Source organism: Callorhinus ursinus, unplaced genomic scaffold (assembly GCF_003265705.2).
Source record: "Callorhinus ursinus isolate GAN/ISIS: 27379988/994484 unplaced genomic scaffold, GSC_fseal_2.0 scaffold22, whole genome shotgun sequence".
Taxonomy (NCBI): Eukaryota; Metazoa; Chordata; class Mammalia; order Carnivora; family Otariidae; genus Callorhinus; species Callorhinus ursinus.
Window position 1 is genome coordinate 26060161 of NW_027397084.1, and position 12657 is coordinate 26072817.

Consider the following 12657-nt stretch of genomic DNA (forward strand, 5'->3'; position numbering starts at 1 on the left):
TACTTTCTCTGATCACCCATGTAACATGGTTTTGTATGTGTATGTATGTATGCAGTAACATGTTTTTGTATGTGTGTATAGATCTCTATAGATACACACACACATACACATACAAAGCCATGTTCATGGGTGATCAGAGCAAGTGTATTAGTTTTATCATGCCAGATGAGAAGTGTCATTTATGGATTCACAATTTTCCTATTGTAATTACATGGCCTTGTGGAAGAAAAGACATAATTATCATTTTCAGTGTCCCTGGCCTCACTGAGCAAACGGCTCTTGATATTGACATTTTGTACCATGGATAATGATACTCTTCCTTCATTCAGAGGAACAAGAAGTGCTATATAAGCACTCACTCATCAATGGCCATTGTTTTATCATCAATTATCACACATTAGAAAAGAAACAGCACCAAGCCTCACCCAGTGCAAATTATTATGTTCTCACTAAGCCTCACCAATATTAAACATTCAAATTAAGTTCGTGCTTTTGATAGGAAGATAAGAAACTATACAATGGTAGACCAAAATATTTTTTATCAGGTCTAGCATTTTAAATAAGATAAATTAAAACTACTTGAAATTTGAAAGTTTATTTTTAAGGAACATGAACTTGCTGATAAAAATTGACTAGAAACTAGAAAAATGCTCATCAAGCCTTGGTTACATTAAATGCATTATTTTACTAAAAGGCTGGGGTTTTTTAAAAAGCAATTATTAAAACAAATAGCAATTCAAATAAAGAAAGGCAAACTTTGTTTCTGATTGTGTGAGTATGCACACATACACACATAAAAAGTAATTTCAGCAAAAGATCTTAATCTTGTATACTACTGTCCATTATATTGGTAGACAGGCTAGAATACAAATATCTCATTCAGTTTAGGTAAGTATTTTCAGTTATTCTGACAAGACACCGAGGAATGATACTCATATGACTTAATGTAGTTTGGAAAGACACTCTGGTAAAATTTTGGCTCTTATACTGGGAGAAAAAAACACTGTTATGGAAACCAAAGTCTTGGAAGTAAGTGGTTTATGAGTCAGGAATATATTAGGCTATATAGAATTAATGAGTGTTATCAGCTGAGATATAAAATTCAACATGCAAATTTCACCGTCTGGCACAGATGAGATTTTAAATTAAATATAGCTAAGGGCCTATCTTATGATAATCTAAACTAAAAATGTTGGTTTGAATTTGTCAGTATATCTGGGTTTACCTGGAGATTTAATTAACCAAGAAGTTGAATATGGGATCCTGTATAAAATCATTGTAATTCATATTCATACCTCTCTAAAAAAATACACTAAAATTGGGGGTTTTATTCCTTATGAACTGAGGAAAGTATGCACTCTTACTATTTAAATTTTGAATGAACATGTAAAAACATGTTTATTAGACACAGCTACATACAAATGGTGTTCCTATTTTGGCTATGTTCTGTTAGAAATTATGTCATTTCTGTCATTGACTGTTTTCCTCAACTTCATCAAGCATTCTAAAAAGAAGTCTTCTAGGAAGTCAATACACATGAAACTTTGGTTTGGATCAGAGCCCGCCTGACATGTATTTACTTGGGAATTATTTTTTATTACAAAAATGCTTGTGGTTGATAGTAACATCATTTGGGGAAAGCCTCTTCTCTTAAATGGTTCAAAGATTCCCTATGTAAATTTTAGTCTCTTAGATAAGAGTTTTTACATAGTTGGAAAATGTATGATTTAAGAAGAATTTAATAATAGGTCAATTGTAATTTTACCAAATCCTTGATAGCAATATATATATATATAATGTATATGTTTGTATGTATAATATATACACACACAAAAATGAACAGTGAAAATAAAATGCTAACAAAAATGAAATGCAGCAAAGAAACAAAAAGTAATAATGTTGGAAGTGAAATTAAAATCAAACGTAAATGGAGTTATGGAAATAATAGCTGACTGGGAATGCTGGCCCTGCCCCCATTCAACAGACTCAGGATATCCTGCCAAAGGAACATCATGAAGGCGAACCTATTGATAGACGTGAAGAAAGTGGTGGCGATGACAAGGTTGAAGATGTCCCAGAGGAAGGTGATGCCAGACACACACACATTAAGGGAATTCTCAGATATTTCACGCCGTGAAAGTGCAAAGGACAAAATATCAGAAGCTAATCTAAACCTAGAAAGGATTATAACACTTTTCCAAGCCATAGAAAAGATGTTTTTCCCAAAACATAAGTGTTGCACTCTTCACTGGGTAGCCAGGCTGTGCGGCCATGATTAAAAGGCAGATAAGTGCAACCCAGCATAAAAGACCAGTACATGATTTAAGGTCGCTGAGAACAAACAGTACACACACCAGGAAAAAGTGGTACAGCATTTCTTGCAGCAAGAGAAAAGAGAAAGTGCCCAGGATCCAGCCCCTTACAACAAGTCAGTCCGCCATAGACAGCAGATCCACTCCACAGCCAAGTCGGGCAATGGAGCTGCACACTTAGTCCTCGTAGAAGCACCCTGACCCCTCCCCTGGGTCTGAAATATAGACAGCTGGGGGTGTGCTTGAGGGTCACTGATGCACATGCTTTAAAAAGAACAAAAAAGTCTACAGCAGGCCCAGAATAGAGAGAGATACTCCCTCTGCAGATGATAAGCCCAGTACATGCTTCAGATCTCTTTATCTCCGCATAAAAAAAAAAAAACTGGGGGCCCAAGGCCTCCCCTTTTTTTTTTTTTCTTTCTTTTTTTTTTTTAGTCAGTTATTTAAAAATCTGATCCACCAAATTGGCGTTTTCCACCAACTCGGGGTGCAGAAACCTTCACAGGCTTCACAATCTTTAGCTTAGGTGCTGCCTTCGTAGGAGCCTTAGCAGCAGCCATTGCTGTCTTTTTAGATGCTTGCTTAGCCTTTTTTGCTTCCTTTGCAACTCTGATGGCCTGTTCTCTTTGTGCCCTCCTAACTTCAGGTTTCTGATTCTTCTTGGCCATTATATCAGCAAGAGATGCACCAGTGATGGCCCTCTGGAATTTAACTGCACGGCGGGTTCTTTTCTTTTGAATTTCATCCAACTGTCCCTTTTTGTGCTTTCTTCTGTAGAGGACAGTCCAGTTTATCTGCCGAGGATTTCCCTTGGAAAGGAATGCAGAATCTCATTTTGCGTTAAGAAAGTGGAAAACCTTCCCGTCAGTCCTGGCGTAGCGTCTGCCATGTCCGGGGTAAATCTTGTACCCACTGAAACTGCACAGCTCGATCTTCATAGCAGCGGCAGCCGGGAAGGCCACCCTTTTCTTAAATGACTTTTTTAACTTTATTGAGTAGATCTTACGCATTCTCACTACATACACACCGAAAAAGCTACCCATGTTAACTATGTGAGGTGATGGATGGGTTCATTACCAAGGCCACTCATGAGACCGTGCATGGGGGAAGACGCTGCGCACGACTGCCTTTCCCAATGGTAAATTGCGCGACAAGAATAAAGAAAGTGCTATTCCGAACTATGAATGTTTTTTTACAAAGAAGGAAAACACTTTAATCCACAGTGCTTCTAAGGTTTTAAGTTACAGTATACTTACCAAAAAGTATTTTATCCCCTTTCATTTTCCTATACCTTTATAACTGAAAATGAGAGACTTTACTGTTTTGACAAAGAATTTTAAGATCAATTTTAAGTTTTCCATTGCTTATTAAGATCACTTTGCATGGTCTCAGTTTGCAGTCATTTTTACAGTCCCACACTACTATGCAAAGCAAAGACTGCCTGTATACTTCTGATGTCGGCATATTCTACAGGAAGAACCGTTTTAAGTACCAAGCAAGTTTGCTAGAGAACCCTTTGCAGTTGTCTGCATATTGACCTTCATATTCTGCCTTTTGGATAAGCATAAAACTAAATGACTTTATGGGCCTAGCACACTCCCGCTGTGTGACTCTGGCTCTAAATGACTTTAGAGTATAAATGAGCATTTGCCCAGTGAAATAATTTGTGTTTATTGAATATTTACAAGTCAAGGGAGAGAAAACGAGTGAGCTTATTGACCCATGACACTGACTTATGACTTGAAAGAGTAGGAATTCTCTCAGTATGCATTACATTATCCAACCTATTCATTAACAGTTATTTACTAAAAGCCCACTATGTATATAGGAAAGGATACAGAATTACATGGCATAGACCCCACTCTCAAAGAGTTTGCAATTTAATTAGAGAATAAAAACATATTCGTTAATTTTTCAATAAACATTTGAATGGCTGCTGCGCGCCAGGCACCAGGCAATCTCTTGGAATTACATAAGAGGACAAAATGCACAAAGAACTCTGCCTCAGAGAATCTGCATTCTTATTTCACAGCAATAAGTAAGGGAAGTATAATTTAGTGAGAAATTATATGGATCAAAGAGGGGAACAAGTAGTAAGGGGTAAGACATTGGAAAAGTGGAATTTTAGCTGAGTCATAACCAGTAGAGCTGTATATGGAATATACATTAGAATAAAATTATTCAAAAATTGTTCGTGGCATTTAGCTTTAAAATTCTCTTTTGCTTTGAAAAAATTTATAACTATAGAGAATTAGTTTTCAGATACTGACCTATGCTTTAAAATCATTTCTATGTGTCCATTAAAATATACCCAGGGCACCATTGCAAGGGAAGCAGCCATCATGAAGTTCTTTCTGCTTATTAAATTCATGACAGCCATTGAGCAAAGTGATTTCTGTTCATTAAGTTCTTCTCCTTCAAAGGCCATAATCTAAAGTTAATGGCCTTAAACCATCCTGTCTCAATATGAGCACTCAACTTCTTTCTCTAGACAAGTGCAAACTTTTGGTAAAACTGAGAAAATAGTATTCCTGGAGAGAACAGACATTGTTCATCCAAACTTAGTGATAATCTTGTATTTACAGAATTTCACATCTTCTTTTTCTCCTTTCAGGGGAAAGAAAACATTGCAGACCCACATAATATATATGTATGTATATAGATATATATGTGGCATGCAGACTGAATCATTCATAATCATAAAGCCAGAAAATGGTCTTTTTCTTGCCAAAAAAAGAGCTAATCTCTAAGATTTCCAGGTTTTGAAGATACAAAATATATTTAGCTATTGAATATATTTATAAAGGAGTAGTCCTAAAATGTATATTTACACTTTTCTTCTTTATTAGTCCAGTTCCCTTTTCATACCTGCCTTCAACAAAAACACCCCCAAAATCATAAATTCCTTGGTGTACAAGAAAATAAAAAAAAGTTCCTTGTGGATTCTTTTCCATCTCCAAGATAAAACTGTCATTCTTTGGCCCATTCTTGGCTTTTGGTCATTTCTATTACATATATTCATAGATAATTCATTGGAAGAGATAGGTAAAGGGCTTAGTGTCATGTTTGGCACCTGGTAGGTACTTAGTAAGTGACCACCACATTAGCGCATGATTTTTAGCTGACTCAGTCAGTCACTTGGTTTGGCCTCAAGTAACAGAATCTGAACATACTTGACTAAAAAATTGGATTTTATTTGATCACATAACAGGAAGTCTGGTCACAGGGTATATCCAAAATTAGTTCAGTGGACACTGTGGTTCAGCTCCTCTGAAGAAGACTCTTGTCTTCACCTCCTGGTTGCAAGATGGCTCCAGCAAATCCAAGCACCTTGTCCTCACAGAACATCAATAGCAGGAAAGAATCTCTTTTTCCTCTTCCTCAGTCTCTTTCTCTCTCTCCTTTTTTAATCCATGAAGAAATTCCCGGAATGCTTTGTAGCACACTTTCCTCCAACTTCCATCAGCCAGAGTTGGATGGTATATCCGTATCCCTACTGCAAAGGAAGTTGAGAAAGCAAATTCAACTTCTGTGGCAGGAGATGGGCTCTGTTGGAAAGAAAGAAGTGTGGAAAAATGGATACTGTTTGCAGCATTGGCATAAACATTTTCCCCAGCTATGAAAATGTATCATTCCACAAGGCTTTTGTATCACCCATTTGTTTTGATATAAGTAATGCTCTGGTTATATAATTTTTTCTTAATATCTATAGCTCTATGTCCACAGAAATTTATTTCAAAAATTCTTTTGCATTTTTACAATGAGATCAGATGTTTCTGTTTCTATCACTTCATACCCATTTTTCAGGAAGAAAGGCTGTTTCTGTTTTCCTGACACATGTACATTCTGGGGAGGGGGTGTTGACTATTCTCTCATTGTACAACATGTCACATATATATTTATACTTCCCAAGTCTTCTTAAGGTAGTAACCCTCAAAATGTGATTTTTACATCATTGCTCCTCAACGTTTGTATTTATATTTTCAGTTTATTATATTTCCTTCCTTTATACTTAATTCTTCTAAATTTTTCTTCTAAATTTTCTGGCCTTATACCACATTTATTTGTCTTTCTTAAAATAGCCTTCTTATATATGGCATCTCTCTATTATCAGGATCCCTCGTTTTAAAAGGTTCTGTATCTTGATTGTGTTGATGGTAGCACAAATCTATACATACAATAAAATTTCATAAAATTATACATACATGTTCAAATGAGCATAAAAACATGAGTAAGGTCTGTAGTTTAGTTAATTGTATTGTGCCAAGACCAATTTCTTGGTTTTGATAAGGTATTATAGTTATTTAGGATGATACCATTGGGAGAAGCTTGGTGATGTGTACATAGGACCTCTTAATACTATTTTTGCAACTTCTGTAAGTCTATACTTATTTCAAAAAAAACTTTTAAGGTGTTCTCTCATTCCCATCTTTCTTCAAATTGTGCGTGTTTATGCCACATAAATTGAAAAGGTTTATATACTCAAAGAGTGTATAAACTCTCTCATTAAAAAATTCCAAGGTTCTCTCCTATGATAATAAAGTTTTATTGTAATAGAGTCTATAATAATAATAAGTTTTCCTTTTAACTACGTATGCCCTCCTATTACATAGTGCTGTAAGAAAAAATTTTCATCAGTGGCATTTTAAAAATCCAGTGATAAAAATAATACTTTTTTTTTAACACAGGTAACAACATTTTTGATTAACTTTACTCTAGTGTGTAGAAATGGCTGACAAATAATTTGTAATTGTTCTTCCCACATTTTTTCAGTTTTTCTTTCAAACTGACTGCATTATATATCACATCTTCCAATACAATTTTTTCTTTGTTTCTCCTAAAATATTTAAGCTCTGTACTATTTGTTTGTTTTTTTGTTTTGGGGGGTTCTTTTTGTATCTTTGTGCCTACCTCCATCACTTACTCTTGATTTTTAAATACTTGTTTGTCCTTCTATTATTTCTTTATAATTTTGTAATCTTATTGATCAAAAAATCTCATTTTCCTTTTGCTATCTCTGCACTCAACTATTGATCTTCTCTGTCTAAGATACTGGACAGGACACCAAAGGGAAGACAGTGCCCTTTTCTGAAAAGCCAAGGTCCTGTGGGGAGATAAGAAAGACAAGTACTCAAATACAAATGAGAGGAGGTTCATAATGGTAAGTGTCACGTTTGGTGACACTTCCTTGGCTCTACCCCCATGTTTACTCTAACCAAGCTTGTCTTCCTCCACAGTTTCACCTGCAAGGTAGCTGAATGTAACAAACACCTGCACCCCAAACCTGTTTAAACTGTAGTCCAATCTGATCATTTCAGCAGGAACTTTTTACAAAGTGCTCAGTCTTCCTCGAGGAGAAATGTTTTTTAAAAAGCCTTGATGTGAGCCTTGTCTTCACCTCTACCCAGAGTGTGAGTTTGGCTTACTTCACCTTTTCTAAGCTTCAGTGTCCTCTTCTGTTAAATAATGGGGACAATAGTGCAGAACTGTTCTGAGGATTATGTGGAACAATTCGTGGAAAGCACTTAGTATGGTACCAAAAAATTAGCACATCCTTGTGTATATTATTTTTTGTTTTTTTAAAAAAATTTTCAGGATCAATGAAATTTAGAGAATCAGTTTATTCATTTTCTACTGTCAGAAGGTTCATCAAGCAATATCTACTTTCCCTGGAAAAAAATCCATTCATTCCAGGTAGAATTCTTCCTTTAAAAACATCATTGTATTTCATACATTGGGGTATGAATTTAATTCCTGTGATTTTTTTTTTTTTGTGGTCTTAGTGTTAATGTGTTTTTGACTCGCTGCTCTTTATGGCTCTCTAATCGTGTGTGTGTGTGCTTGCGCACGCGCGTGTGTATGTGTGTGTGTTTTGGGGGAAAGAGGTAGGGAAAAGAGGTCACCTTCCACTCTGAATAGTTTCCCTGTGATTGTATTTTTTTATCCATTTCATGGATGTTAATATTGACATATGAAGGGTTAGAAGTTTAGCAAAAGTGCCCTATGTAGATTGGGGTTGAGAGCTCACATTTTCAGGTAGCAACATGAGTATTTCTACCCAGTCTCTTAAAGTATTCTCAGGCTTGTAGGATTACAAGAGTGGCTGTGAATCCATCTGAAATCCTTCTAGGATGTGACTAGAATGAAGTCCAGCCAAACAGGGAAACAGCATGTGCCTCATGAATTTTCTTTTTATTAATAATGACTCAAGAAGACAGCAGATGGTTTTAACTATGCAGACCAACCAGCAAAATTCCAAATACAGAAAATGAGCATCACAGATCCCTTTAAAGGATAATTTAAAACACAAGTAAATTCCCAGAGGGCCAACAGCAAAACTGAAATAGTAGAAGGACCAGTGAGATGTGTGGAGAGTTAGAGAATGAATTAATGGGTGTTGCCCTCAGAATCCCAGCAGCGTATACACTTCCTAAGATGGAATGGCCAGAAGAAAGGATTTGCCAGAATTAGGGGTCCCTAATTAGGGGTCTTTAGAAAGATTCCCTTAAAAATCAGTCCTGATTCCTTCTGAGTTTTTGCAGAAAATCCCCCTTAATGTGGTTTTGGATATCTTCCTCAGAAATCACCTGATTGTGAGCAGAGATGAAGGTAAAGTAATTGAGCTGAAGCTTCAGGGCTTCTCACTGAAGCTTCATGGGCCCCTGTAACTGAATTCTCAACTGTAATTATGAAATCTTCTGAAAGAAGACTCCCCAAATGGCCTATGTTTCAGGCCCCACAAAATGTGGATCCACCCCTCGTGGTCAGGTATAAAAACTTGCTTAAACCAACTCAAGGAACTCCCCTTCCATGGAGTCTTTCTGTCTTGTTTCGGCTCCTCTCACTCTGTCTACTCCCCTTTCTCCCCTCTGCAAAACAGTTCTGTTGCCCTGACTTCCCGGCCCTACGAGGTCTCTGGGCTTGGGTGTAGTTCTGGCTGGCAGTGGTGCTAAGTCTGGCTCCGACGCTGCATGAACTTCCAAACCCAAGCCCTGCAGGCAAGGAACTGACTCCTGTCCTTAAGCTCTGATTCTGAATTCCTCAGAGAGGGTCCCCACTTCTCCAGCTCAGGTCAGTGATCACCTCCGTGCAATCAGCTGAGACTGGGCTAGTTGGGGAAGTTTCTGTCCTGAGCTAGGAGCACTGTTTTTTGGGGAGTAGGAAGCCAAATTCTCTAAGGAGGAGTGAGTGGGTTGGCATGAATGTCATGTCTACTGTATTTAAAAAGGAAGTTGACTCAGTGTTTTTAATCTGCTTAAGATATACTAATAACTGAACAAGGAAGGGCGATAGCAAATGGCTTGCTTTCTCACTGTGATTCACATAGTGCTTGGAAATCTCTCTCTTCCTGCAGTCTTTCTTTTTATATTTTTTTTAGGATTTTCAAATCTCTATGCAAATAGCTTTCAAAAAAGATTTTTTTCTTATTTCCAGAATACCTCATAAGCTTAGTCTAGTGTTCTAGCACCCGACCAGTGACTCTGTTAGGCGAGGAAAAAAACCTAACCAATGTCTTTTTTATATCTAAAGATGTAATACTTATCTGTTTTTCTCTAAGCTAAACATTTTTGCACTGTTATTCATAGGAGCAGAGCGAAAGAAGAGAAATGGTGTTATCTTCTGGACAACATAGGCTAAGAACCTGGAAATGGCTTATGGCTGACTAATTGACTCAATTGATTCTGTGTGTGTAAACATACTCTATGATATGCACAGGATATATTTCTTCACAAGCCAGTATTTCTTAAACGGGTTAGTTGGGAATACAGAAAAGTCTGATTGATCCGCAGCTCCTAGGAAAATCAGCCTTTTTCTGATCTTGTTTGTATGCCCATACTATATAGCCACAAAGAGACCACCATTTTTCCAGGCCCTCCTTTATATGTTCTTATGAGCAAGTTACCAGATACCTCAACACAAACAGGCCCAGACAAGTCTGTTCTCAGGAGGCAAGATATATCATTCAACAGATAGATCAATCGTACCCACTCTAGAAATAAGTATTGCTTTGATCCAACTATCTCTTCTCTTAATGAATTCCTAAAATTTACATGTTTAGATTCCTGTTTTGTGTATGATTGCACAAAACTTTTCTCACTTAAACCCAATGTATTTTATTGAAAAGAGTCTAGAGGTCTTAAGGAAAGTCAAATTTAGCTGCTAAGAGAGCCAACTAGACCACCATTCTGAGAAATATTTTAAACTATTTTTTAATAGCTCAATGGTAAGTAGGATGGACTAGGTAGACCGAAAGAAGACTGGCCAATTTCTACCTGGACAACAAAACAGGTCATTAGTTTCCCCAGATATAGGTATTAACAAACAAATACTTCTTTAGTACTGTTTTTAAAGATTTTTAGGGTGTTTTGTTTATTCAAAAAAATGAATTTCTTTAAAACTACAGTTGGGTATGGGTAGCATAAAAATTACAGCTGAAAATACAAAATATTTCACTTTATATTGCACAACTAATTTTAAGTGTTGTGTGTTGTGAGTAAACGATGGAAATAGGAACTTTCTTTTGACCACCACTTTCTCCTATCAGGGGGGTGACGCTGCCCAGCCAGAGCAGTCCGTGTTTCAGGCCGTATTCATCTCCTTCTGATGGCATTGCAGGTGCCCAGTGCCTTTACTATGAGCATCTTTGCCAAAGGCATCTTTGCCGCAAGCATTTTCACCATATAACTAACTGGCTGTAAGACAGTTTTGTTGTAAAAGATTAAAAAATAAATGGTTGACAGTTTGGTTTGGAAGTTTGTTGGTTTCATCAACTGGTTGACAGTGTGGTGTCATTTCTCCACTGATGCAATACTCCCATTTTTATATTATATAAATCTTAGCCGTCATAAGGGTCTATCCAGTGGCTTGGAGTTTGGAGCCCACATTTTCCATAGAACTTTGGAACGTCTGTCAACATTCCAATGTGACAACACGCGAAAAACAAACAACAAGATAGAAGGCTTTCACAACACAATACAAAGCTCAATTACAAATATGCGGCCTAGTATATGAAAGACTCCTAACTCTCTTAATAGGGAAGAAATTTTGGTGAAAAAGGGACAAACAACTTGATGAATGAACAAGCAAAAAATGTATTAAAAAATGTGTGATACTAAGAACAAAAGACTTGAAGACAAGAGCTGAGGTACAATCCACAAAGTAGTAACAGTTATTTGTGAAGCATTGCCCTGAATCTGCACACATTTTAAAAGTATTCAAATATTTTGTGTTTTGCAATAGGTCTTTTTTTTAAAAGATTTTATTTATTTATCTGAGAGAGAGAGAGAATGAGAGAGAGAGAGCACATGACAGGGGGGAGGGTCAGAGGGAGAAGTAGACTCCCTGATGAGCAGAGAGCCCGATGCGGGACTCGATCCCCGGACTCCAGGATCATGGCCCGAGCAGAAGGCAGTCGCCCAACCAACTGAGCCACCCAGATGCCCTGCAATAAGTCTTTTTAATTTTGTTATTCGTTTTTCATTATGTCTTCCTAAATAAATGTCCCTCTCTTTTTGTGATTTTATTTTTTAAGGCAAAATCACCTTACTGCCAATTAGTTATGAGGCAAAGATGTTGGTGGGAGAAAGGCTGGCAGCAAAGATGCTTATGGTGAAGCTACCTAGAACCAGCATTGCAGAGGGATCACAGTTCTCCATAAGCTCAGTACCCCAAAATATCAAAATTATGTCTAGACCCTGCAGTCCACATCATAAATTTTAAATCTCAACACATCATTCCCCTGTATGCTTTACTTTTACCTACCCTATTCCTATGCCCTTTCCCTGTACCCTACACCTGCCTCAGAAATGCAGCACACATGTTGGCCTCGTCTATGTCCCATGGATGCTACTTCCAATACTTCCTGACCCTCTGTGCTGCTGCTTTTCTATTTATAATCAATAAAGTATTAATGGACCATCAGTACTATTCAGGACACAAAGCTACTTAGTATGCATATGTAATAAATTACTAAGTATTATCTTAGTAGCCTTACTCACTTAATGCCAATTCCAGGATACCATACTCTTTCCCCAGAAGCAATGTTTGTTCACTGAGAAAATCTGGGTCAGTACCTGACTTGGTTAAGCCGCTTGTCTTTTCTTTATCTCAGTTTTTTTCCTGCAATATTATCCTGGTTATTTGCAAAATAACCTGATATTCTCATAAGGTAATATTTATTAAACTTTAAAATGTTAGCAGTAGCCAAAGCCTGAATGAATTTGACATTATGGAGCCATGTGGAATTATTTGAAAATGTTAGTTTCTATCAGTACCGGCATGAATACATAATGTAGTTTCACACACACACACACACACACACACACACACACACACACACACACAC

General features: G+C 37.0%; 1 protein-coding gene and 1 pseudogene across 2 annotated transcripts in view; one reads left to right on the forward strand and one right to left on the reverse strand.

Moving 5' to 3' along the window:
* Positions 1-12657, forward strand: part of KCNQ5 (potassium voltage-gated channel subfamily Q member 5) — a 496856-nt gene that overhangs the window by 208162 nt on the left and 276037 nt on the right. The window lies entirely within an intron of this gene.
* LOC112837759 (large ribosomal subunit protein eL24-like) lies at positions 2756-3285 on the reverse strand (annotated as a pseudogene).